This window comes from Caretta caretta, chromosome 13, assembly GCF_965140235.1.
Source record: "Caretta caretta isolate rCarCar2 chromosome 13, rCarCar1.hap1, whole genome shotgun sequence".
Lineage (NCBI taxonomy): Eukaryota > Metazoa > Chordata > Testudines > Cheloniidae > Caretta > Caretta caretta.
In genome coordinates, this window is record NC_134218.1 from 27,010,271 (window position 1) to 27,037,416 (window position 27,146).

The 27,146-nt window shown below is 45.3% G+C and overlaps 1 long non-coding RNA gene across 1 annotated transcript in view; it reads left to right on the forward strand.

Annotated features, from left to right (window-relative positions):
• The first annotated feature begins 16,479 nt into the window (after nucleotides 1–16,479).
• LOC142068734 (uncharacterized) overlaps nucleotides 16,480–27,146 on the forward strand; it is a 44,499-nt gene continuing 33,832 nt past the window's right edge. Inside the window, exon 1 of the long non-coding RNA XR_012664639.1 lies at nucleotides 16,480–16,695. This is a non-coding gene — a long non-coding RNA (uncharacterized LOC142068734). The remainder of the gene's footprint in view (nucleotides 16,696–27,146) is intronic.

Below are 27,146 nucleotides of genomic sequence, written 5' to 3' on the forward strand. Positions count from 1 at the left end.
GTGGTTATTTCATCTAAGTAATAGTTAGAAATTACTTTGTATATAGTAGAAAATAAACCTTTATGTTTCATGCAGTTTTCAAAATCTGTCCATTTTCTGCTTAGATTTGCCTTTTTGTGAGGGTGGATTGAAAAAACGTCTCAATTGCTGGTATTGATATACTGGAATTATGGTGTCTTTTGAAAGTTGTATTTAATCAAGTGATCTACGTGTATTGTTTCTAAACAATTGGCCAAATTTTGATATACCTATAAGTTCCCAAATGTCAAAACTTCCCAGGATTTTGGATGGGTTAAATTCTATATTATCTACTATGGACATTAGAGGTGATGTGTATGGGAATAACTTTCTATATACAATATCCCAAGTTTCTATTGTTGCTTTAAAAAAAGGGTAGTTATAAATTGATTTTGACCTATGAGTTGTCTTTATCCAGGACAGCATGTGGAGTTTGGCTGCAAACTAGTAGCTTTGTTCTATCTCTACCCAATGCTTATTGGGGGGTTGATGATATCCAGTACATCGGATTTCTAATATGATTAGGTTGGTAATAGTTCTTAATGTTTGGTAAAGCCAGTTCTCCTTTTCCCATAGTCTTTGTAAAGTAGATTTCTTAACCCTGGGTTTCTGATTTCCCCAAATGAATTTGTTTATCACGGATTGCCATTGAGAGTGTTTGGAAAAGGAAATTAATTCAGGGTAAGATATTAATTTTAACTGTAGCAATTTCCCCTAACCATGAAATTTCATATTTTGACCAATTTTCCATGTCTGTTTTGATTTTCTTACTCAAAGCAGTATAATTAAGATTATATAAGTCTTGCCACCTTTTAGAAATGTGCATTCCCAGATGTCTTACTGAAGTAGTTACTCATTTATATTTCTCTTATATTTTTCTACGGAACAGAGCCCACATAGACACCCAGGGGTTCTGACTTGTCCTAGTTTATTTTAAATCTTGACATTTTGCCAAATGTTAAGATTTTCTCTTGAAATTCTGGTGGGGTCTGAGCTGGATTCATAACAAATGCCATGACATTGTCTGCATATCAGGCTCATTTGTGTTTCCAGTTCTCTATTGTAATTCATTTATATTAGGAATATTTCTGGTCAATTGGGCAAATAACTGCATGACCACAGCCAAAAGAAGGGATGGTAATAGGTATCCTTGTCTATAAAAGGGGGGAATTTTCTGTTAGATATCCATTTGCTCTTATAGTAGAATGTAGATTGCGATATAAGATGGAAATCCAATTTTGAAAGTTAGGACCAAAATCTAGTGTATCTATAGTATCTTTTACGAACGGTTACTTTCCTCTGTGAACAGCTCTTTCTGCATCTAGTGAAAAAAAATGATGGGGTTCATTGATAGAGTCTGCAAATAAGAGCAGTTCTAGAAGTCTGTGAATGTTGTCCATTAGCCCCCTATTTTATACAAACCCTCTCTGGCTTCTGTTAGTATATGTAGGTAATAATTTTTTCAGTCTGTTTGCAAGGACTGCAGCATAAATGTTTGCAGCTTGATTTAATAAGAAGATGGGCCTGTAAGAGGCTCAGCTGAATGAGTTCTCACTAGGTTTTTAGGATAATTACACTTTGTGCATCTCTCCAAGCATCGGGGATCTTTTTTTTTCTTTTGATAATTCATTGAAGACATCTGTTAGTTGTGCCCTAATATAATATGGGGTGAACATCTGCCATAGTTAAAGAAAGGCAAATGGGATCTTTGTTGCACCAAGCTCCTCACTTCTGCCTAGATGGGAGATGGAGTCTATTTCCACCATGGCTTTTTATGTTATTTTGAAATGATATACTCATGGTGAGCATAAGGTGAGGTGTAATGGCTCTTGCCTGACTTATGCTTGGAGAAGATGTTGTTAGGTTAAGAGATGCTCTTTGTTTTCCTGTTTTGACTCTTTGTGAAGGTGTCAGTGTTTTATTGCTTGATCGTGGCTCTGTTCATTTAATCATGTTGGTTTTTTTCTCATTTCCCTTTCCGCTCCCTCATTAGCATTCAGGTTTGTTAGATGCTGCAGTGGTCTGTCCCGGAGTGCTTCTTTCTGTCCCTTGTGGTTTAATATTTCTTAGTGATGGGCAAACAAACTGACCTAACAAACCTTCATGTACAATTCAAATGGAACCTGGCATCATTTCTACATTTAGAATAAACTCAGCTAACTTTTGACTTTAGGAAACTGTCAGGTAGATAGCCCTGGAGACTGAAGCACACTGTTTTCCCATGAAACAGGTAGCTCATAGGCACTGGTAGTCATCCATGAGCAGCACAGAGAGGTTAGACTGCGAGTCTCCTCTCAAGGCCCACTGAATTTTTGGCAACAGGTAGGTACAAATCCTATAGACCAGAAGCCCAGGGGAAAAAAATGAAGTGCTATCTGAACAAGCAAAAGTATCAGGTTTCTTTTCTGTCAGACAAGGACAACAGTGGTGACTAGGCACAGGCTGAGTGCTATGGGGCACAGTGGCACAAAGCTGCCAGTGGGAGGGAAAGATGCCCAGAGGGGCTAAGTAGGAGTGGAAAAAAGAGAATTGAACTGTCCAGGGTGTGAGGAGGAGGAGAAGGGGCTGACCAGGGTCATAGTGCTGAGCTGTCAGAGGGGATATGTCTTGAAGTCAGTCGGACAAGAAATGGTTTAGGACAGGCGATGGGCCAGGGAGAAGTGCGTTATTGAGTCGTAGCTTCCATTAATGTTCTGATCAGAGGTCAGTAATGACAGCAGGAGTTGGAAAGAGTGAGCTTTTCAGCTATAGTCAGGCAATTCACAGGAAGTAATTTTTGCCCCAAACACCAGCCACAGTTCAGCTTTTCAGTTAAACCACAATAGGCTGCCTAGAAATTTTTAGGTTTCAGAGTAGCAGCCATGTTAAAGTCTGTATCCGCAAAAAGAAAAGGAGGACTTGTGGCACCTTAGAGACTAACCAATTTATTTGCGCATAAGCTTTCGTGAGCTACAGCTCACTTCATCGGATGCAAGCTTATGCGCAAATAAATTGGTTAGTCTCTAAGGTGCCACAAGTCCTCCTTTTCTTTTTTAGAAATTTTTAGAGTCTTGCAAATTTACTGCAGCTGCTGCAAGACATTTTTTGACTTTAAGAGGGAGGTTAAGTCTTGTCTGCCACAGGATGCTGCAAATTAATTCAATGACAGTTATTTCTGCCACAAAGGCAAATGATTAATTTGCCAAAATAGGATTGATAGCAAAATAAACCACAGTTTGATTAACTGGTCCTGCAAAACAGCTTGATTTAATTTTAGGAGAGAAATGGCTTCTATAATACTTTGCTGTAGCTTTGCAATTACAAACTTAGCTGTTTGTACCAGTCAGGTCATTGAATTGGCAAACCAATCCTTGACTTACTCAGAATGTTTAAGACAGAGTGCATGTCTACACTGCGAAAACATGAGAGCTGGCTGGAAATTTTCCGGTGGGATGTTTTTTGGTTGGAAAATGCTGATTCTTCAAAAGCAAAATGCTGTGTGGAAATGTGTAGATTTCAACAAAATTTCTTATTGAAGGGAGGGATAGCTCAGTGGTTTGAGCATTGGCCTGCTAAACCTGGCATTGTGAGTTCAATCCTTGAGGGGGCCATTTAGGGCTCTGGGGCAAAAATTGGGGATTGGTCCTGCTTTAAGCAGGGGGTTGGACTAGATGATTTCCTGAGGTCCCTTCCAACCTTGGTATTCTATGATCTAGAAGAAGAAAAAAGAACAGATGTTCCAATAAGGTTAGAACTGTACAGGATGGAACCTTTTGATTTTCTGTTTCAAAATGACTTTTGGTTTCAGTTTTTTGAAATAAAATATTTCAAAAAAGTGCAATCAGAATGAACCATTTTGCTTTTATTAAAATGAAACATTTAGAGCCACCTGCAATAACTATTTTTAGGACTCTTGTTTTGCAGGAAATTTTGAATTATTTTATTTTTGCTCTGCTTTGGGATGGAAAAACCTCTCGAAATTGTGGCATTTCCTGCAAAATGGAAAATCTGTTTCCCACTTAGCTTTAGAAAATGCATCTTGTTGGAAAGCATGTGAATTAACACGACGAGAAACACAGTTTTGCCCTTAGCATGTACAAGGACAATCGTATTTAAAGCTGTTATTTGCTGGTCATGGTTAATCCTAGGGTTGAACTGAATTTAAATGGGGCAGCAGTGAGTATGGGTGTTCAGATGTATCCTAATTTTTGTTTGCTGCTTTGACTGACATTACATATAGAACAGGCCTCCATTATCCTATTAGCAATGATAACCGACTCCTTTATCAGTTGTTACCTTTAGTTTAGAACTCTGTAAGATGTAAGAGTAGTTCACATTATTCCTTCCAATGTACACTAGCTTGCTTTTGTCAACTTACTAGGATGTAGTTAAATCTTCTTTCTTTGCACTGTGTGAGAATGGCTTCATGAGCCAGGGTAAATAGTACGTAGGCAGGTTCTCCTACGATCCCACTGTAAGCAGATTCAGGATGAGCTCCACCCTGACATCTAGTGGTGAGTTGTGGCAAGTTGTGGAAAAGAACTTCAGGGGCCGATCTCATTTGCATAGGCACACCCACCCCGCCTAGTATGAGCCCATAGCTGCCCAAATAGTCACTTTGGCTGCTGTGGGATTCCCAGTGTCTCTGTTATTGGGGCAGCAAGAATAAATTGTTATTCTGATTATGTGAATCAAGGACAGTGGAACTGTACTTGGCCTTTTGTTATGATGGAGGGACTCGCCATCAACTAAGTAGCACTCGCTATGCAAGGTACATGGGTTCCAAAACTCTGTGAATTGAAAGAGACTGGGGATAGGTATTAGTACCTGGTGCTGTAGGCCTTTTGTGAGGGCCTGAAACATCAATTGCACCTCTGTCTCTCTCCACTGTGGAATATCAGAGCTAATTTTGGGCCTATTAGGAGTCTAGTTACAGGTGCTGAGCTGAATTTGCTTTGGGCTTGTGGGGCACCAGCACTGAGGCTCCCACTACCACAAGCTGAAATCACTTAAGAGCTAAAATTAATGAGTACTGTGTTAAGTAGTGGGGAGCCTGAAGATATATTGCTGGGCAGGGAGCGGAGGGGAGCAGTTCGTGGGATGGCTGTAGTGGCCCGTGGACCAGCTGGTGGAGCAGTTCATGGGATGGCAGAAGCTGCTTGTGGGACGGCGAGCGGAGCGGAGCAGTTTGTGGGACGGTGGGAGCTGCTTGCGGGATGGCTGGTGGAAGGGGTGGAGCAGAGCGGCTGGCGAGACGGCTGGCGGAGCAGATCAGAGAGAAGCCCTTTGGAGCAGCGGGGCAATCCACTTTGGATCATGTAAGGTGCCCCTGCACGCGCACACACTCCCCAGACTGGGAATGAACTTTTGAACTCTGGGGCTGGGCTTTTGGGTTGTTGGACTTTTGGGGCTTTGGGTGATCTTTGGGTTGTTGGACTCAAGAACCAGAGGGAAAGGACATGGCCCAATCTGCTGGGGTGGGTCTTTGCTCATGGTTTGGTTGATGAACCCTAGTTGTGATGTTTTCCCAGTTTAATGCTGATGTCGTTTACCTCATGTTATTAAAGATTTTCTGCTACACCGAGACTCTGTGCTTGTGAGTGGGGAAGTATTGCCTCTTTGAGGCGCCCAGGGGTGTGTGTAAGATTTTCCCAGGTCACTGGGTGGGGGCTCGAGCTGGTTTTGCATTTGCTTTGTTGAGAGGGAACCCCTGTGTACTGAACCTGGCCCTTGCTGCTATCAGCTCGGTCTGGCAGAAGGGTTACACCACTGAGGACAGACACACCATTAATGTCAACATCATTTGGTGGGAGCAGAGCTCCACTCTGTTTCCTCTGGAGTTTTAAAAATTCTTGTATCCTACACCCTTCGATGCCACCTGATATGGTCTATGAGTCTCCCACAATGATCCATTAATTCCTGTATCACCATACAATAGTACCCCTTCCTGTTGATGTACTGTCATGACTGGTGGGAACAAGGATGGGATGGGAACACAGGCTTCATGAATGGCTCTGGCACACTTTGGGAAACCAAAATGTTTATATACATTGACAAACTCTAGCATATTCGGCCACTCTCATCACATGGCCCTGCAACAGTCTTGCAGACCCCTGCAAATCTCTACCACAGAATCACCCACTGTGGACATATTGACCCCAAACTGATTCCCCATTGACCCTGTAGCAGTTCATGGTATCCAGCTTCCACAGGGCAACTGCCACTCACTTTTCCATGATAAAAGGGCTCTCTTTCTTGTGGTCTGACAACTGCAGGGTTGGTATAAGCATTGCACAGAGATGCAGGAAAGTCTCCTTCCTCATCCTGAAATTCTGCTGCTACTGCCAGTCTAAAGAACAACTGAGTTCCACCAGCCTGTGGGTTTCGAGAAGACCCAAAAGCAGTGATTAGCCCGCTGTAATTCATTCAGGAGTAAAGCACCGAGCCGTCGGCTCAGCTAGTGGCAGTACCCTGTTACCTGGTCTGCGAGCTCTGTGAGGTGCTGGTACCAGTGTCTGATTCTCTGCAGGCACTGCTGGGACACTCTCCGCTTTCTTCCCACAACCACCTCAGATCCGTCATGAGGGTTTCTCAAATGCTACAGCATAACCCTTCTTTGACTGCTCTGCCTGACCTTCATGTTGTGTAAGCAGTTTGGAAATAGCAAGAGCTCCAGTGGATTGATGGGAGTGTCCCAGGTGCTTATGGGTATTTGATCTCTCTTCCCACAGTTCCCCTGAGCAGCAGTCAGAAGACCTTTTGAAATCACTCACAAGGCACTGCTGCTGGGAGTTGTACTGGAGACTCTGGGATATGTATCCACACAGGGTTGTACGACTGAACTGGTTTAGACCAGCCCACGTGTGGACATGGAACAGAAATTCGAAGCTTCTTAAACTGAGCCAGCTTGGTCAGTGTGTGTGCATTTAACTGTTTATATCTAACTGGTTAGACTGAACAGTTCAGTTGTCTAGTGCAGACCTATCCTCAGAGTCCATGGTGCGTTTGCAGTGCTGGAAGTTAGAACTCCCTCTTTTTACATGTAAACTGAGTCAATTTGATACAGAACTCATTGAGGAGCAATAAACATGGAGTGCTATCATGCCATACTTACAGAATCATTTTTCAGAGTAGACTGCACTCTAAGCCTCTCCCATTCTGTGGCGGGTGCCAAACTCAGATTCTCAAAGCGAGGAATACATCTCAGAACCTGGGATAAGCTGCATTGCTTGAGGTTTTCTGTCTTCTTTAATGTATTCCTGAGCATAATGCTATTACTGGATGCATGAATTAGGAAGGCCAGAGAATGCGAGACTCGTTAATCAATTGCTACTAAATCAGGGCTTGTTCCAATGCTCAATGAAGACAATAGGAGTCTTTCCATTGTTTCAGTGGACCTTGGATAAGGCCCTTATGTATCTCCCACAAGCCCTTTCATGTAGTTCATGGTTCCCTCAGATTACAAAATTAATCCCTGTGATGGCTGCAGTAAAACTGGATTTTCTCTAGTTTGGTGGCATAAGGGAGGGTGACACGGGGCATATTCATTTTATCACAGGCTACTTTCCTGGAATGCAACATACAGAGGAGGAAGGGCTTTTATTAGGCAGGGGAATAAGGTTTCTAATTCTTCTGCCAGTATCCAGTGCAACTTTGTTAAAATGGTGAATTTAGTCAGTACAAGCATGAATTGAACCACAGCATTAGATATATAGCCCGGCACTGGGAGATCAGACCCTTCAATACTAAAAAGAAGTTTCAATCCTTTGAGGTCTTTCTGAGGTTCCATTCCTGCCCCATCCCCCTGCCAGTCTCTATCTATTTTGCAAGGGTTTAGTTAGTCTCTTTAGTGTCTCTTTTATGACACAGCTGGAAGCATTAGCAATGAATGTAAAGCATGGGGAAATATGCTGGTTTTTTTATGAGTTGAGAATGGTCCCAGAAGAATAGCCAGAGTGAGCCATTGATTTAGGGTATGCTCCTCTATAATTTTTCCATTGGTGGTTGCATGTTTAAATAATAAATGTGATGCATGCTGGACAAAATTTGAAAGCCTGAATATGTTTCTGAGTCTTTGCCAATTGAAATGGGAAGCTCTGAAGCAAATGAGGTTTGACAGATGGCTCAGTATTGCTTTCTGAATGTGCTGAGCATAGCCTCTCCTCCCCTCTCATTCCCTTTCTTCATTCTCTCTTCCCATTCAGCCACATATTCCTTCTCCTTCTTCATTCGGTCTGGGCCCCTCATGCACTGGGAACCCTAAGCCTCTACTTTGCTGTAACTGATGAGTGGAAGTGACAGTTCCATCAGGTGGCTAGGAGCTTTGCTGACTGCAAGAACTGAAGGGCTGGGGTTTGTAGTAAAGATGATGATGTCTGCACACCTAACAGTTTTCAGACTGGAATCCTAGTTAGGCTCTTTGCTTGGTGGGTGAAAAACAGGTATGTGAGCAGGCATTTGGTTGAGATGCCAAACAAAAGAAGGGAAAGGGGACAACTCTGCTTGGTTTCTCTCTCTAGGAAATGGACAAGGTGCCTGTCACCTTGGTATCAAAGCACACATTGTTGCAGCGTTCCTGTGCGTTGAATTCAATCAGTTTGATTTTGTATCTGTGGTGTAAATTTTGTCTCTAATTTAAACCTCTGGAAGGCACAGAAGAAAGGACTTTGGAATGCCAAGGGAGGTTTAGGTTGGACATTAGGAAAAAACTTCCTAACTGTCAGGGTGGTTAAACACTGGAATAAATTGCCTGGGGAGATTGTGGAATATCCATCACTGGAGATTTTTAAGAGCAGGTTAGGCAAACACCTGTCAGGGATGGCCTAGATAATACTTAGCCCTGTCTCAGTGCAGGGGAATGGACTAGACGATCTCTCAAGGTCCCTTCCAATCCTATGATTTTATGATCTGCCTATTATGCTTCTAAAAAAACATATGCATTCTTGTTTTGAGAGTTCAGCGGTCTTCATGACCCTAATGCTCTGCATACGTTCTGCACCAGAGGTTCTCAAACTGTGGTTCGCAAGCTCCATTCAGGTGGTCTGCGGATAGTTCCCTCTAAGGTGCACACCTGGGCGGCTGCACACAAGAGAATGAAGAGCCACCCACCTAATCAGTGGAGCCGTGCAGGTGTGGCTCCACAAATTAGGTGCCTGGACCCTGGAGAAGACGCATATGTAAGGTGAGGTGGTGGGCTTGGGCGGAATGGGAGTAGATGGGAGGGGACAGTGGGGTGAGAAGAGGGAGTGGGGGAATTTGGGATGTGCAGGGCTGCAGCGGCCAGAGAAAGAGGCAACTTTCCCCAGCTCCAGACAGGGCTGTCCCTAGCCATTTTGGTGCCCTGTGCAGGCCCCCCGCCTCTGCGGGGCGGGGGACTGGCCCCAGGCCTCCACGGGAGGCAGGAGCAGGCTTGGAGGGTAGGGGAGAAACCGCCCCCCAGCATGAGCCGACGGAGTGGAGGAAGTTGGGGCCAGGTCGCTCCATTTCCTGCCGCCCAGTGAGTGCAGGGGGGCAGTTTCTCCCCTGCCCCCCAAGCCTGAGGGCTGCAGCATGGGTCGGGCCTGCACTCACTGGTACGGCGGCGAGTAAGTACAGCGACAGCCTTGGGACTGGGGGTAAGGGGGACCCGCCCCCCAGCACTCACTGGTATCACGGCTGGGAGCCAGCAGCGAGGAGCGGGGTGGGGCTGGGTCGCTGCACTTACCTGCTGCCGTGCCGGTGAGCGCAGGCCCAACCCCTGCTGCAGTCCTCAGGGGAGTGGGGGCAGGGCTGAGGTGGAACAGGGGTGGGAAGAGGCAGGGCTGGGGCAGAGAAGGGGCCATGGGGAAGAGATGGAGCAAGGGCTGGAGCAGCATGCAGCTGTGCAGGGCACCAGGAAATTTGGTATGTATTAATACCGGGGAGGAGGGAAAACAGCTGTGCATATCTCTCTGTGAGTGTTATAGAGGGCCAACAATTTATGAGTTTAGCCTGTATAAGCTTTATACAGGGTAAAACGGATTTATTTGGGGTTTGGACCCCATTGGGAGTTGGGTATCTGAGTTCTGGAGACAGGAGCATTTCTTAAACTGTTTTCAATTAAGCCTGCAGCTTGTGGGGGGTGTGGTTCAGACTTGGATCTGTGTTTGCAGAAGGCAAGTGTGTCTGGCTCAAACCAGGCATGGGACTGAAGTCCCAAGATTGCAGGGAAAACAGGCTCAGAGGTAATCTAGGAACATCAGGTGGAAGTCCCAAAGGAGTTTCTGTGATCCAGCCTGTCACATCTATCATTCTCAGTCAGTCCTCAGTGACTAGGCTATAGTGTCCAATGAAATAAAACAGATGATGTGGCTGGATGAACAGTCAGTACTTATTCAAGGGCAACCACCTCTTAATCCTTTAACTGTCTTTCATTAGAGATCATCTGTAATTCTCCTTTTGATTCGTGCAAGGTTTCAAAGACTCTAGGACATCCAGAAAAGAAAAGCAGGGTAAAGCACTGTTTATTTACACCAAGGATGATCATCTTTTAGCAAGGTGGATTAAAGTCTGACTAGTGTGAAATTTACTGAGAATTCATGGTACATTAATATTTTCTTTCAGAGTAGAATAAAGCATTGAGCAGCCCAGTAAACTACCAGGATTGTGGCTTTACTCACATAATTATGGGATCTAATGATAATAAGACTGGAATGGTTCCCATCAGTTGAGCTGGGAACCAAAATTTGATTGGCTCTCTCAAGTTTAATGAAGTTATTTTTGGTTTCCTGAATGAGAATTTATGGGAACCATGGTTAGAAAATTATTCTGCACTTTTCCATGTCTCCAAACCCTATATCCAGATTACAAGGGCTTAAAATACTCCTTTCACCCTGAGTGCACTGTTTAGATCTTCCAACTAAACCCTGCAAGGGCTACCTGTCTTAAGTGCGTCAGTCTGGAATTCATGCCGACATAAGAATCTTTTCTGCCAGCCCCAATTCTTTAGGTTCTCCAGATTATCTGTTAATTTTTCATGTCCAGCTGTTCTCTAAATTCTGCACATCTCACTCTGTTCTAAATTTTGCTGATTTGTATTGGCTCATAGAGGCCATTTCACCAGCCAGAGATCACTAGAGCCTATGGCAACTCTAGCTATTCCCCATCTCTCCTCAAGAAGCCCCTGACATGCGCCAATATAACATTCCCCTTACCCTTGGGAAGGGAGTTCATGGAGGTCACCATGTTAGCTCTACACCAGCTGAGGATTTCACCACACCTGAGAGAATCTCCAGCTGCCTGGTTGGGCCCCTCATAGGTCAGTTTTAGTTGGTTCTTTTGCTTTAGAGTCATAGAGTTCAAGGCCAGAAGGGTTCACCAGGTCCTCCAGTCTGACTCCCTGCACCTCACAGACCATCAACACCTCCCAGCACTCAGTGATTAGGCTGACAAAGTTTGTCTCCATCAGCATGTGACTGATGAGAGCCAGCCGGCAGCATTCTCTCCAGGGTCTCTGAGCCCCTGCCCTCGCTATTTCTGGAGCCCACATATTACTGGCACACTTTTCTTTTTTATTATTAGAAATGCTTCTCTGGCACATCATTAAATGGTCAGAATTCAACCCCCTGAGGAGGCAAGCAAGCACTCAGGAAGCTGCATCCTACCTGCGCGGTGGCACCATCTGACCACTTCCATAATGGCATAGTGTCCTTCCCATCACCCATCCCACCCTTCCACCTCCCTGCACAGCCTTCCCTCCCCTCTGCACTTCCTGTCTTAATGGGCCTGAACTTCACTGACACAGAAAATAGAGACACCTAGGTCTGCTCAAAGTGGGTTTTTTTCCCCTACAAAGATAACAAAGTACTTTATTCTTGCTGCACAGAAAACCTAATGAATGAGATCAACTCTGCAGCAGCAACACACTGGGTTTTAATTCCAGTGTAGTTTTACAGATGGTCCAATTGCAGCCTAGTGTACTGTGATGGAAAGCCGTGCCCTATTCCCTGTTTCCCCACTGGGTCAGAAGTAGAGTTTAAGGATGAATTATTGTAATCTTATAGCTAGAAAATGTTTATAGGCTTAATTATTTGTGTATATTTCAAATCTCTGATGGAAATGAAATCTATTGCTATGATGCATATCAGTGAACATTAAATCAATCTGCATTAGCACCTTTATTTCGCTAACTAATTAAGGCTAATTTGCGCCATGTAGGCATAGCCCTGCACAAGAAGCTAGGCCAAGCTACACCTCCCCAGAGGGAGTTCAGGGAGGGAACCCCATCGGGTGACTCTCAAAAATATTAAAAAATCTCTTGGAAAGCAGCTGTGTAGCCCCACTGCAGTGTGGGGTGGGACCATGGCTCTGTCTTGTTCCTGTCCCAGATTGCACCCTTTGGGGGTACATGAAACCCATGCCCGTTTGGTGTGGCACTTAGTACAGTTAGAGTTTGATGAGCCTGCTACAGCTTTGGCTAAGACAGGAGTTCTCAACCTTTTTCTTGCTGAGCCCCCCCCCCCCCCCCAACATGCTTTGCAAACTCCAGGGCCCAGCAGGAGCAGGGGGCGGGGGGAACTTGGAGCTCCTGGTGGGAGGAGGGGGGGAAGGGAGGGAGATCCTTGGGCATAGGTATAGTTTTACTTCTATTTTGGGGGGCAGCTGGTGAGGCTCAAGCCAGCTCCACAGAGCAAGGTCCAGAAACGGAGTACCATCTCCACCCCCTGACTCACTTAGGAGGCCACCCAGTCTGTCTTGGCTGCGGGGAGACGCAACCAAAAAATATAACTCAAAGTGGGGACTCAGTTCAAAAAGTTTGAAACCTGCTCAGGGTGCAGGCAGGGAGTAACTAGGGGCTGTGTGCGGGCAGGGGGTAGCTCAGGGTGCAGGGAAGGGGTAGCTAGGGGCTGTGTGCAGGCATGGGGGTAGCTCAGGGTGCAGGGAGGGGGTAGCTGATGATGACCGGGGTCTGTTGGTGTTACACACAGAGGGTAGCAGTTTATTGCTCCCCTTAGCACAAAGACAGCAATTGCTCCTGGTGTGTGTTTCGGGTAAGGTTCCAGGTGCCCATCCTGCTTTCTCAACACACCAGCAAAAGAAAACCTGTCCCTTCATGTATGTAAAGCATTTGAGGATTAGTGAATGAAAGGAGCTATGCCAATGTCAGGAGAATGGGTCATAAGCTATCTTGTCTACTGGTTGGAGTGAGGGTCAGAATCAGCATCCAAATGCCAGAGCCTAGGGTCAAGGCAGAGTCAGAGCCAGGAATTGGAGCCAAGGGTGGATTACATGGAGTCAGGGAAAGCAGGAGCAGGGCTGGTTCCAAGGCAGGAGCAAGGCTGGGACAGGACTGGAACATGGCCGGGTGCAGGGCAAGTGTGATGTTATCTGATTAAAATATGACCATGTAGATCATTGTTGCAACCACTGTTATATAATTGCAACAAATATTGTACAAAGGTAGTCAAGTAAGGCGTCTATGAAAAGGTTATGATTTGCTGAATATTATGATGTTATTTGTGTGCATGTGTCATTTTTGTATTTGAAGTTATGAGTATTGGCTCTATATCTGGATTTTCAAATGTTTGCTCCTGGGGTACCGCCCACAAGGTATTTATCCAGCATATCTTGAAGGGACTATTCAAGTTAAGTGGCTCATCAAAAGGACATTTAATTGACAATGGAAGACACCCATCTACACTGAATGGACTCTCCTGTGAACGGTCTGTCTGGGGTATAGGTAATAGCTTCTGCTATGGCTAGGCAAAATCATGCATGGACAAGTGACTTGCCCATGTGACTCCAAACACCATCTTGTTATTGTAGTTTTCCACAGTGAGAACAATGGGTTTCCCTCCACATGGGAGAAGCTATAAAAGACCCTGGAAACATCTCCATTTTGCATCTTTCCTACTCAAGCCTCTGGACTATGGACTTATACTAATGGGAGCATTCTAACCAAGGAAATGAGGACCTTTCAATGGTTTGGAAGCAACCAGAGACTTGACTTAAGCCAGAAGTTTATTCCATCACTGCTACAAGCCTGAACCAAAAACTTTGCAATTATTATATGTATTCGATTCCTTTAACCAATTTAAACTCTCACCTTTCTTTCTTTCTTTTTATAAATAAACCTTTAGATTTTAGATACTAAAGGATTGGCAACAGCAAGATTTTTGGGTAAGATCTGAGTTGTATATTGAGCCTGGTGTGTGGCTGGTCGTTCGGGATCAGAAGAACCTTTTATTTGATTAACTTGGTTTTAAAGAACCACTCATCTCTAGTGTCTAGTCTAGTGTTTTTGGTGGTGATACAAGGACTGGAATGCCTAAGGAAACGGCTGTTCTGACTTCTTGTTAGCCAGTGTGGTGAAACTGAAATTTACTTTTGTTGCTGGTTTGGTATATCTCATGGGAGAATAACCACTAGTTTGGGAGTGTATCTGCCCTATTTCTCAGCAGTTTGTCCTGAATTTGGTATTCTGAGTTGTGACCCACAAAGGCACAGTTACAGCAGGGTCTAGGCAGGAGCAGGGCTTGCAGTGAGGCAAGCACAGGCAGGCAGAGAATCCACAGGCACCTGCACAGAGCAGCCAGTGAACCTCTGCAGCTGCTGGGCTTAAGAGCAAGCCACCTGATGGTCTTAGTCAATCAGGTGGTTTGGCTGCAGCCCAGGTGTGCTCATTGGCTGCCTAATGACCGGAGAAATGCAGTTGTGGGCCCTAATTCCTGATAGTCAATGGGAAGTATATTCAGAGATCAGTATTGTCATGACAATGCTATGCTTTAATGGAATTCCTTCTTCTTATCCCATTCCGTTAAGTTTCTCAACTTGTAGTCCCACCCCACTGCGGCAATGCACTGTGCAGCATTTCAATATGGCTTTGATTCGTAAGAAGATCTACCACAGAGTGAAAAGTCTCACCACTGGCGATTTTGTGCTGGTTCAGACATAATCCTGCTGTAGTACATTTTGTTTCCATACCGATTTCATCCGCTAGCACATTTTTATCCTTGTTTTCAATTGTGTGGGGGGTGTTCCTGCTAAACAGCAAGTCCCTGATTCCATAAGGTCAGATGCATTTTACAGCGTTCCATAGGTGCTTAATAATGCCTCTCCCTCAAATCACTGGGGGATTTTCTAGCTACTGGTACATAGTTACCAGCCCCAATAAAACCCTAGATAGCAAAAGGATGGAATGAAACTCAGTTGTTTTCTTTTTATGTCTCTTCTTACCTCCTTCACCCCTGTTACCAAATCCTGCTCACTTATCAAGCATTTCTATGGAGGGCAGTGGGACTATTCGGGTGAATGAAGAGAGCCCTCCTCTGAGTTTTTCTCTCTTTCTTTCATTCGCTCTTCATTTTTTCTGCCATGTTGGCTGAGCCCACTGCGATGAAAGCCACTTTAAACAAGATTTCCTTGGCCACAATTGGAAGTTATAATGTCAAGCACAACGCAGTGTTGGCAACTTTCATGATTTTATAACAAGCATTGCAATTTTTGATGTTTGCCTTAGACTCCCTGCTCCTGGAGTCATGTGACATGAGCCTCTAATCTTTCATTTTTAAAAAAGAAACATTTACTGGTTATGCTAAAAGCACAGAGGCTGGGAATGTTTTTCTTTACTTGTAATAATAGGATAGGGTGACAGAGCATATGTCAGTACTGTAGTGTATCGAGAGATCACAGGGCATTAAATCTATTCAGGCACCTCACACTGGGGAACATTTCTAACACACTTGTTTTGACTAGAGGGTATTTGCTAGAGTGGGAATAGGAGGCTTGCAAGGTTTAAATTACACTTGGTGGACTTTAACCAAATCCCGGGAGCAAGAAGATTGCTTTTCTGGCTGCAGAAGGCTAACAGACACAAATACCTTTATTTTAAAAGGAGAACAGCACCACCCTAAACAAGCAAAGGCAAGTCCTCATGAAAGATCCTGGCCTCTGCACTGAACTGAGCAACAAGTTGGCTGCTGGTCTTTGCAGACTGCACAATACTTAGAGTTAAAGGCGCAATACACAGAAAACAAAGGCAGAGTGGCTGCCTGGCTAAATAAACCACAGTACATGTCTATGTCACTGTGTTTATATTACAGGACTCCTTGCTCAGATTTTACACATTAGCAGGGTAACAAGTCATATAGACGGACACTGGTGAATTGGACCTGTGCTCTCACATTAGATTAAATCCAAGCCCTCTTTGAAGTCAATGGAATGGACCAGGATTTAGCCCATAATGTTCCAGGGAAGGAAGGGGAAGAAAGCTGTTCACCATCATCCTTCTTTTCTCCCCTCCCACCAACCTCTGCCCCCTGCAAGCATCCCTTAGAAGACAGCTGGCCTGGTGGCCTCACACCACCTCAAGGCTACCTTGTTTTATTTGGGGTACAACTCTGCCCTCCTGTGGGCAAACACATTAACTCTGAGGAAGCTTTTCCCGAATATTTACTGATCGCTCTCTCAGTCAGTCTGAACTTCCCTTGACAGGTAGTGGCTGCGTCAAAAGCAAACAGGGTGTTTGCAGGAGCTCAGTCAAGAGCCCCTTTCCAAGTGGAGTTGAACAAAAATGTGCTGGCTTCTCTTCCAGCATGTTGACACAGTCCCCTGAGCTTTGCCTGCCCTCATGCCCCGTTTCACCTGGACATGCACTCAGGAATGACATCACGACACAGCAAAGAGAGGAGTTTTGTGGTGGAGTTTTGCAGGTGGAGGAGGAGCAATTGTGACACCCTTGGGGTGAGTTTGTTACCTGCTTGTTTGTTTGTTTGGTGTGGGCTTTGTTTGCCTGCCGTGTGCCTGCTTGAGTGAAGTTTACAGAGTGCTCTGCTTTGGGGCTGTGTGGCAGCAAACAGAAGTACTTTGCAGGGAAGCGTGGGAGCCAGATATGCCAAACAAACGTACTTTAAACATAGGCCAATAAAAGCCCCCCCAAAACAATGCAGACAGAAGTCCGGCAGCAGAGTGGGGGCTATCTAGCTTATTCCATGAATGCAGCATGTACGATTACCTGTCCTGTGGGCAAGGGGCATATGTGTGCCTTTGGTGCAAGCCATTCATGGCCCCCAGAGACTTGAGTAAGGGCTCTTGAGATCAGAGTGGCTGAATTGGACATAGGTGCCGACTCCATGGGTGCTCCAGGGCTGGGGGTAGAGCATCCCCCGGGTCTGGAGGAAGCCGGTGCCTATGGAACTGGAGGAGCTAAAGGACACGGAGAGGTACATAGAGGAGACTTTCTGGAACACAGTAGAGTGTTCCCACTCTGTGTCTGACAGGCTCTGTGCTCCTGAGGAGTATTAAAGTCTCGGAGAAGGAGAACATTAAGCTGGAGCAGAGGGAAACGATCCCATAGTTGGGACCCTCCTTCCAGAAAATGTCATGGTGTCCTCTCACATAGAGGATACCTCTCCAGGGGAGGGGACTTCAGTTATTAGGAAGAGACAGGTAATAGTAATGGATTCGATTATTAGAAATATAGATACTTCGGTTTGTGAAGACCGGGAGAACCACATGGTGAATTGCCTGCTGGGTGCGAAAGTTGCTGATCTCTTGAGATATCTAAACAGGCTTATGTGCAGTCCTGGGGAGAAGCCGGTGGTCATAGTACAGGTAGGTACCAATGACAAAGGGAAAGGTAGGAGAGAGGTCCTGGAGGCCAAATTTAGGCTGCTAGGTGAGAGATTAAAGTCCAGGATCTCCATGGTAACATTCTCTGAAATGCTGCTGGTTCCACACGCAGGGTCAGTTAGACAGGCAGAACTGCATGGACTCAATGTATGGATGAGACGATGGTGTTTGGAGGAGGGCTTTAGGTTCATTAGGATCTGGGGACCCTTTTGGGAAAGAAGGAGCCTATGTAAGAAGGATGGGCTCCACCTAAACCAGAATGGAACCGGCAAGTAACATTAAAAAGGTCATAGAGGAGTTTTTAAACTAAGGGCTGGGGGAAAGCTGACAGGTGCGGAGAGCACACAGTTCCAACAGAGATATCCCTTAGGGGAGGATTTATTAAAGGGGATTCTCTATATCCTAGTAAAGAGGAAGGGATAGAAATTGACAAAGTACAGGTAGGAATTGAAGAGAAACAGTCGCATGAAAAAGAGTGCCATTCAGTTACATCACATGACAGCTTTAAGTCAGACTATTAAATATTGATGAATTTTGAAAGTTCTTGTATACAAATGCTAGAAGTCTAAATACTAAGATGGGTGAACTTGAGTGCCTGATATTAAGTGAGGATATTGATATAATACAGGGGAGGGCAAACTATGGCCTCCGGGCTGGATCCGGCCCATCAGGGATTTCAGTCCAGCCCACGGGATTGCCAGCCTCATGGTGCAGTGGGGCTAAGGCAAGCTCCCTGCCTGCCCTGGCCCTGCGCCGCTCCCAGAAGCGGCCGGCACCAAGTCACTGCAGCCCCGTGTGCTGTCATCGCCTGCAGGCACAGCCCCCTGCAGCTCCCATTGTCCGGAAATGAGGAACTGCAGCCAATGGGAGCTTCAGGAGTGGTACCCACAGGCGAGGGCACCCCCACCCCAGGAGCCACTGCCGGACATGCTGGCCACTTCTGGGAGTGGCAGCAGTGCAAGCTGCTGCCACCCCAGAGCCACTCGAGGTAAGCAGCGCCAGGCTGGAGCCTGCACCCTGAACCCCTCCTGCACCCCAATCCCCTGCCCTGAGCCCCTTAACCCCCTGCCTTGAGCCCCCAGCCGCACCCCTCCGGCACCCAACCCCCTGCCCTTAGCCCCCTCCCGCACTCCGCACCCCCTCCTGCACCCTAACCCCTTGCCATGAGTCCCTTCCTGCACCCCACACCCCCTCCCACACCCCACACTCCCTCCCGCACCCTAACCCCCTACCCCAGCCCTGCATTCAAGGCCCTACATACAATTTCACCACCCAGATGTGGCCCTAGGGCCAAAAAGTTTGCCCACCCCGATATAATAGGTATCATGGAAACGTGGTGGAATGATGATAATCAATGGGGCATGGTAATGCCAGGGTACAAAATGTATAGAAATGACAGGGAATTAATGTAATTAAATTTAATATCCTTGTAGGGAGATAATGGTATCATGGAAACGTGGTGGAATGATGATAATCAATGGGGCATGGTAATACCAGGGTACAAAATGTATAGGAATGACAGAGAATGAATGTGACGTTTAAATTTAAAAAGGGGAACTGCACAAAAATGAGGACACTTGTAAGAAGGAAATTAAAAAGAGCTGTCCCAAGGGTTAAATGCCTGCAAGCAGAACGGGGATTAATTTAAAAACACCATAATAGAGGCTCTGATTAAATATATATCCCAACTCAGAAAAGATGGTAAGAGGACCAAAAGAATGTCATGGTGGCTAAACAGCAGAGTAATGGAGGCTGTCAGACGGCAAAAGGGCATCTTTTAAAATTTGGAAGTCAAATCCTAGTGAGGATAATAGGAAGGGGCACAAACTTTGCCAGGTTAAGTATAATAAGGCAGGCCAAGAAAGAATTTGAGAAGCAATTTGCTAAAGACACTAAACAAATTTCTTACTATTAGTTTTTAAGTACCTCAGAAGCAGGAAGCCTGCCAAACAGGCAGTGGGGCCACTAGATGACAAAGGATGTTAAAGGAGCACTCTAGGAAGACAAAGCCATTGCAGAGAAGCGAGATGAATTTTTTGCATAGGTCTTCACTGCAGAGGATGTGAGGGAGATACCCACATCAGAGCCATTCTTTCTGGATGACAAATCTGAAGTACTGTCCGATGCTGATGTGTCAATGGAAAAGGTTTAAATTTAAACAGAAATAAGTCACCAGGACCAGATGGTATTCACCCAAGGGTTCTGAAGGAACTCACCTATAAAACAGCAGAAGTACTTGCTGTAGTATGTAACCTATCACTGAAATCCATCTCTGTACCAGATGACTGGAGGGTAGCTAATGTAATATCTTTTTTTTTTTTAAAAAAGGATCCAGAGGTGATCCTGGCAATTACAGGCTGGTAAGCCTAACTTTAGTACCAGCCAAATTGGCAGAAACTATAGTAAAGAACAGAATTATCAGACACAGAGATAAATACTATTTGTCGCTGGGAAGCATCAACACGGCTTTTGTAAAGGGAAATCATACCTCACTAATCTATTAGAATTCTTTGGGTCTGTCAAGAATCCTGTGGATAAGGGTGTTCCAGGAAATAAAGTGTTCTTGGATTTTCAGAAAGCCTTTGACAAGGTCCCACACCAAACAGGGGCGGGGAGTTATATCTCCACGTGGTGCCTTAGCACCAGCAATATTCAGAACCCAGGGGCCCAACTCCACCAATATTTGAGGCCGGGTGTTGCCCCTGGTCCCACCTGCCACCCCCCGTGCCTCCCCCAAGTGTCCCCCGGCCCCCTCTTGCTGCCTCCCCCGGCCCCCGCCGCGCGCCTCCTGGGGCCCTGGAACAGAGCATCCCTGCCATTGCCTCATCCATGAAGATCCATGCTGCCTCCCTGCAGCAACTGCTGCCACAGGGTCCTAGTGCCCCCCCTCATCTCCACTGCCAGGGCACACTGAGCCTGCCCTTCCACCTCAGACCCTGCCTTTTTCCGGCGGGCCCCTCCACTAGCACAGGGGCCCCCCACGCCCGCAGTCACTGCTCCTGCCCCATGCTGGGCAAGGAGGAAGCCCCATCCCTCACCCCCAGTGAGGCTACAGTCAGAGGCCACAGCAGGGGAGGAGATGCGGGCAGCACCCCCTGGCACCCAGCACGGGGGAGGCGAGGGAGATTCCTGAACCTGAGAGAGGCCCTAGGAGCACATGCAGTGACAGTGGTGGGGGTGAGTGTGCTGCTGGGGGGCAGGAAAGAGGGGCTCCTCCCCCAGAGCTCGCTGCTGCTGGCAGAGAAAGAGCTGGGGGGAGTCCTCCTCTCTGGCCCCTGTCCCAGAGCAGCCTGCCTGCAACCCAAACTCATCCCTAGCCCTGCCCCACCCCAGAGCCACACCCCCACCGCACCCTCTACCCTAGCCCTGAGCCCCCTCCAACACCATAAACCCCTCATCTCCAGCCCCAGACAGAGCCCTCATCCCCCTGCACTCCAACCCTCTGCCCCAGCCCTGAGCCTCTCTAACCCCCCAAACCTCCCAGCCCCAGACAGAGCCCTCACCCACACACTCCTACTCTCAGCCTGAGCCCCTCCCACACCCAAACCCCTCTTTCCCAGCCCCAGACAGAGCCCTCACCCCCTATACCCCTACTCTTGTCCTGAGCCCTTCCCATACCCCAAACCCCTCATCTGCAGCCTCACCCCACAGCCCTGCACCCCCTCCCATCCCCAAATTCCCTCCCAGAACCTGCACCCCCTCCCTCCACACCCCTTCCCATCCCCAAACTCCCTCCCAGAGCCTGCACCCCAATCCCCTGCCCCAGCCTAGGGCCTGCACCTCAGACCTCCTCGCCCACCCAAACTCCCTCCCAGAGCCTTGGGCAGGTGGGGGGCGGAGTTTGGGGGGGCAGAGTTTAGGCAGGGGCGGGTTGGTGGGGCACCAACATTTCTACAAACCTGCCAGCCCTGACACCAAAGGGTCTTAAGCAAAGTAAGCAGACATGGGATAAGAGGGAAGATCCTCTCATGGATCAGAATCTGGTTAAAAGATAGGAAGCGAATGGTAGAAATAAATGGTCAGTTTTCACAGTGGAGAGCGGTAAAGAGCAGAATCCCCCAAGGATCTGTACTGGCACCAGTGCTATTGTTATACCAATAAAATAAAAACCAGCAGGATCTTATTAAAGGGGAAAAGGCAAAACACCACATTTATTGTGAATACAGAAAGAATCCTAGTAAGCAGTTAGTTATAGCGATAACATTCCATTCAATCTCATATTTATTCATACATTCATTCATACACACGCACACAAACAGAAGTTCTGCAAGGTTGTTATCATAGTTACAAGCCTTAGAGTTGCTCATGCCAAGCCACTGGCCAGGTGGCCTGGACATGAGGAGGGAGCAGGGCCTTGTCAGATGCACATCTGATGCTCCTGGAAGTTGGTTTGCAGAATCAGACCCCAAAGTTCTCACTTTCTAGAGTCCATTTGTATAGGAATTTTTTCCTATGCCAGTCTATGGGAATTGCTTCATCATGCTGCTGCTGAATCAATCAGCAGATGGCACATTCCTGACGGCTCTGTGCTGCCAGATGTTATCTTGTTCTTTCGTTCTCCCATTCTTGAGGCTGTTGGGTGGATTCCAGTCTGCCCTCCGGGGGTCCTCTGGTTATTTCCACTTGACGCCTTCTTCAGCTGATGGACACTGCATTCTTAGGCTGGCACCTCCCTGATCATTCAGTTATTATCCACACCAAGCATCCATGCACATACATCCTCTATCTCTATTTTAATCACAATTGTTAACAAAGTGAGATGAATACAACAAAAGGGCCGGGAGTCTCTGGGTGCTGTTTCTGTTGTTACAGAGTATTACTTGGAGTCTCTCTCTCTGTGTGAGTAGTTGTTACAAAGAATTGCTTTGAGAACAGACTCTGTCTTAGAATGTACTAACACAATTAGCAGTTTGCAATTTTCACACATAGAGGGAGAGAAACAGTACTAAAAACCAAGAGACCTCTTAATTAGTAATACCCTGGAATTTAAACTATGGGGAATCAAACTCATTTGTGATTTTAATACAGAACTTCTTTAATATGATCCAACACTATTCAACATAATCATAAATGATCTGGAAAAAGGGGTAAACAATGCAATGGCAAAGTTTGCAGATAATACAAGATTACACAAGATAGTTAACTCCAAAGCTGACAGCAAAGAGTTACAGGGTTTCTCCCAAAACTAGGTATCTGGTCAACAAAATGGCAGATGAAATTCAATGGTGATAAATGCAAAGTAATGCACACTGGAAAAATTTTCCCAACTATACATATATAATGATGGGTTCTAATGTTACCACTCAAATAAGAGATCTTGGGAATCACCGTGGATAGTTCTCTAAAAACTTCAGCTCAGTGCACAGCAGCAACCAAAAAAGTTAACAGAATGTTAGGAACTATTAGGAAAGGGATAGAAAATAATACTGACAATATCATAATGCTACTATATAAATTCATGGGGTGCCCACACCTTGAATACTGAGTGCAGTAATTATACTAATTACACTTTTAAACTTGACTTGCCAGAGTTTATGCTCCTTTCTATTTTCCTCAGTAGGATCTGACTTCCAATTTTTAAAGGATGTCTTTTTGCCCCTAACCGCCTCTTTTACTCCATTGTTTAGCCATGGTTGCATTCTTTTGGTCCTCTTGTTTAAAAAAAAATTATTTGGGATATACATTTAGTTTGAGCCTCTGTTATGGTGATTTTAATAGTTTCCATGCAGCTTGCAGGCATTTCACCCTTGTGACTGTTCCTATTGATTTCCATTTAAATAGCTTCCTCATTTTTGTGTAGTTCACCTTTTTGAAGTTAAATGCTACTGTGGTGAGTTTCTTTGGTATTTTCCCTCTTACATGAATGTTAAATTTAATTACATTATGGTCACTATTACTGAGCACTTCAGCCATATTCACCTCTGGGGCCAGATCCCATGTACCACTTAGGACTAAATCAAGAATTGCCTCTCCCTTGTGGGTTCCAGGACTAGCTGCTCCAAGAAGCAGTCATGAATGGTGTCTAGAAATTTTATCTCTGCATCCCATCCTAAGGTGACATGTACCCGGTCAACATGGGGATAGCTGAAATCCCCCATTATTATTGGGTTTTCTGTTCTTGTAGCCTCTCTAACCTCCCTTAGCATTTCACGATCACTGTCACCATCCTGGCTAGGTGGTCATTCCTACTGTTATATTCTTTTTATTCAAGCCTGGAATTTTTATCCCTAGAGATTCTATGGTACACTTTGTTTCATTTAATATTTTTACCTTATTTGATGCTATGCTTTCTTTAACATAGAATGCCACTGCCCCACCAGCATGGCCTACTCTGTCATGCCTATATATTTTATACACTGATATTACCTGTTGATTATCCCCATTTCACCAAATTTCTGTGATGCCTGTTATATCAATATCCTCATTCAATGTCAGGCCCCCCAGGATAGTTTTGTGGCCCCCTAGGGGGCAAATTTGTCTCTCTCATCCCTCCCTTGCACCCATGCATCCTTTATCCAAAATATTCATTTGGCACTGACGTTAGATAGATGTTAACAAAATAAGACAAACCACAGAGTTTTTTGAAGTGTGATTTAAAATCCCTTCCCCTCTCCATTGCTCAATTTTCTATCTCTTGATTCTTGTGAGGTTATCATTTCACTAGTTCTCCTGTTGTCATAGGCTTTGTCTAGATTAGCATTTGTACTCCTATTGTAATTGATTGCCAATTGCTTGTTAAGTGCTAATCTAGACACTCTACAAATGGTTGGTTTCAGAGTAGCAGCCGTGTTAGTCTGTATTCGCAAAAAGAAAAGGAGGACTTGTGGCACCTTAGAGACTAACCAATTTATTTGAGCATAAGCTTTCGTGAGCTACAGCTCACTTCATCGGATGCATTCAGTGGAAAATACAGTGGGGAGATTTATATACATAGAGAACATGAAACAATGGGTGTTACCATACACACTGTAACAAGAGAGTGATCACTTAAGGTGAGCTATTACCAGCAGGAGAGCGGGGGGCAGAGGGGGGACTTTTGTAGTGATAATCAAGGTGGGCTATTTCCAGCAGTTGAGAAGAACGTCTGAGGAATGTGGGGGGGAGGGGGGAAAATAAACATGGGGAAATAGTTTTACTTTGTGTAATGACCCATCTACTCCCAGTCTTTATTCAAGCCTAAGTTAATTGTATCCAGTTTGCAAATTAATTCCAATTCAGCAGTCTCTCATTAGAGTCTGGTTTCAGAGTAACAGCCGTGTTAGTCTGTATTCGCAAAAAGAAAAGGAGTACTTGTGGCACCTTAGAGACTAACCAATTTATTTGAGCATGAGCTTTCGTGAGCTGATGAAGTGAGCTGTAGCTCACGAAAGCTCATGCTCAAATAAATTGGTTAGTCTCTAAGGTGCCACAAGTACTCCTTTTCATTAGAGTCTGTTTCTGAAGTTTTTTTGGTTGAAGTATTGCCACTTTTAGGTCTGTAATCGAGTGACCAGAGAGATTGACGTGTTCTCCAACTGGTTTTTGAATGTTATAATTTTTGATGTCTGATTTGTGTCCATTTTTCTTTTACATAGAGTCTGTCCAGTTTGACCAATGTACATGCAAATGTTTGTTTGTATCAGGACATAGGGGCTCAGCCTCCAGCAAACCACAAAACTTTGTGCTCCAGATCAAACATTTGCGGAGAGCCTTAGTTATCAACATAATTAGCATTTTTGAAATTAGCTCAAATTATAACAGGACCACCAACTCTAGTCTAGACAAAGACAAAGCATGAGTCCCCCAGGCTAAACAGGACCTGGATTTTTAATATAAAAAGAGGCATAAATGTATCTTCCCTCCCCAAAAAACAAACAAAAACAAACATACAAACAAAAAAACACCCAGGTCCCCAAATCTTTGTGCCTCCTTTACACATCAGAAGAAAATCAAACAAAGGCACAGTCTCAGTTATTGCCCCTTTACAAATCACCTTTAAAAATGAAATGATCCTTTATATTCCTTATTCCCCCCCCCCCCCCCCAAATTAGGGAAACGGCCAACTTTGTGGGGCTGAAAGACTGGATTTGGGTGTGAAAATTTGTCCCTTTCCACCTTTGCATGTACAAATAGAACAGAGTGCTGGGAGCACCACAGCATAGGTTAGGGTAAGAGAAAGTTGATTGGGGAAAGAGGGCCTCAAAAAAGCATTGTCTTGAAAATAGCCACAGGGCAAGATTTTTGAGGTCATAGAAATCGTAGAAGACTAGGGTTGGAAGAGACTCAGAAGGTCATCTAGTCGAACCCCCTGCTCAAAGTAGCATAACCCAACTAAATCATCCCAGCCAGGGCTTTGTCAAGCCAGGCCTTAAAAACCTCAAAGGATATTGATTCCACCACTTCCCGAGGTAACCCATACCAGTGCTTCACCACCCTTTGAGTGAAATAGTTTTTCCTGTTATCCAACCTAGCCCTCCCCCACTGCAACTTGAGACCATTGCTCCTTGTTCTATCATCTGCCATCACTAAGAACAGCTCAGCTCCATCCTCTTTGGAACCCCCCTTCAGGTAGTTGAAGGCTTCTATCAAATCCCCCCTCACTCTTCTCTTCTGCAGACTAAATAAGCGCAATTCCCTCAGCGTCTCCTCATAAGTCATGTGCCCCAGGCCACTAATAATTTTTGTTGCCCTCCACTGGACTCTTTTGTGACATTCAAAGAGGCAGTAGCAATGGATTTTGGAGGGATCTTGATGATATCTAGGTATTAACTAGTTTTTGTGTGTAACTAAGTTCTGCACCTCTTTGGCTCTTACGCCTATTCCCCCTCCCCCCCAGACGTTCTTGTTAAACCCTGGATTTGTGCTGGAAATGGCCCACCTTGATTATCATACACACTGTAAGGAGAGTGGTCACTTTAGATAAGCTATTACCAGCAGGAGAGTGGGGTCGGGGGAGGTATTTTTTCATGCTTTGTGTGTATAAAAAGATCTTCTACACTTTCCACAGTATGCATCTGATGAAGTGAGCTGTAGCTCACGAAAGCTTATGCTCAAATAAATTAGTAAAGTAAAGTCTCTAAGGTGCCACAAGTCCTCCTTTTCTTTTTGCGAATACAGACTAACACGGCTGTTACTCTGAAACCTGTATTCTGGGTCAGTTTGCTTAAAGCTGTGGGTGTACAGTTATCAGTACTGCATGCACAAATTGGCTAATTGCACATGCAAATGATCAGAATTAACCATTTGTGCATGTAATTACCAGATCAGCATATGCAATTGTGGTCATTGCAAATCAGGCACCCAACTGTGAGCCAAACTTGTTAAAAATCTGGCCCTCACTCTTATTTAGTTTTGATGCAAAATCAGTAACATTTTTAATAACTACTGTATTAGATCTTACATGCAAATAGCTCCTGCCATTCATCGCTAAAGATTCCAAACCACTTCATAAAGCTTACAGATTTTAGATACAGAAATCACTTCACCCACCATTAAAACACTGGAATGAAATGGCATCAAAATTCACTGCTGATAACAGGAAGTGAAGATGAATCCTGACTGTATTATATTCCTCACTTGTGGGC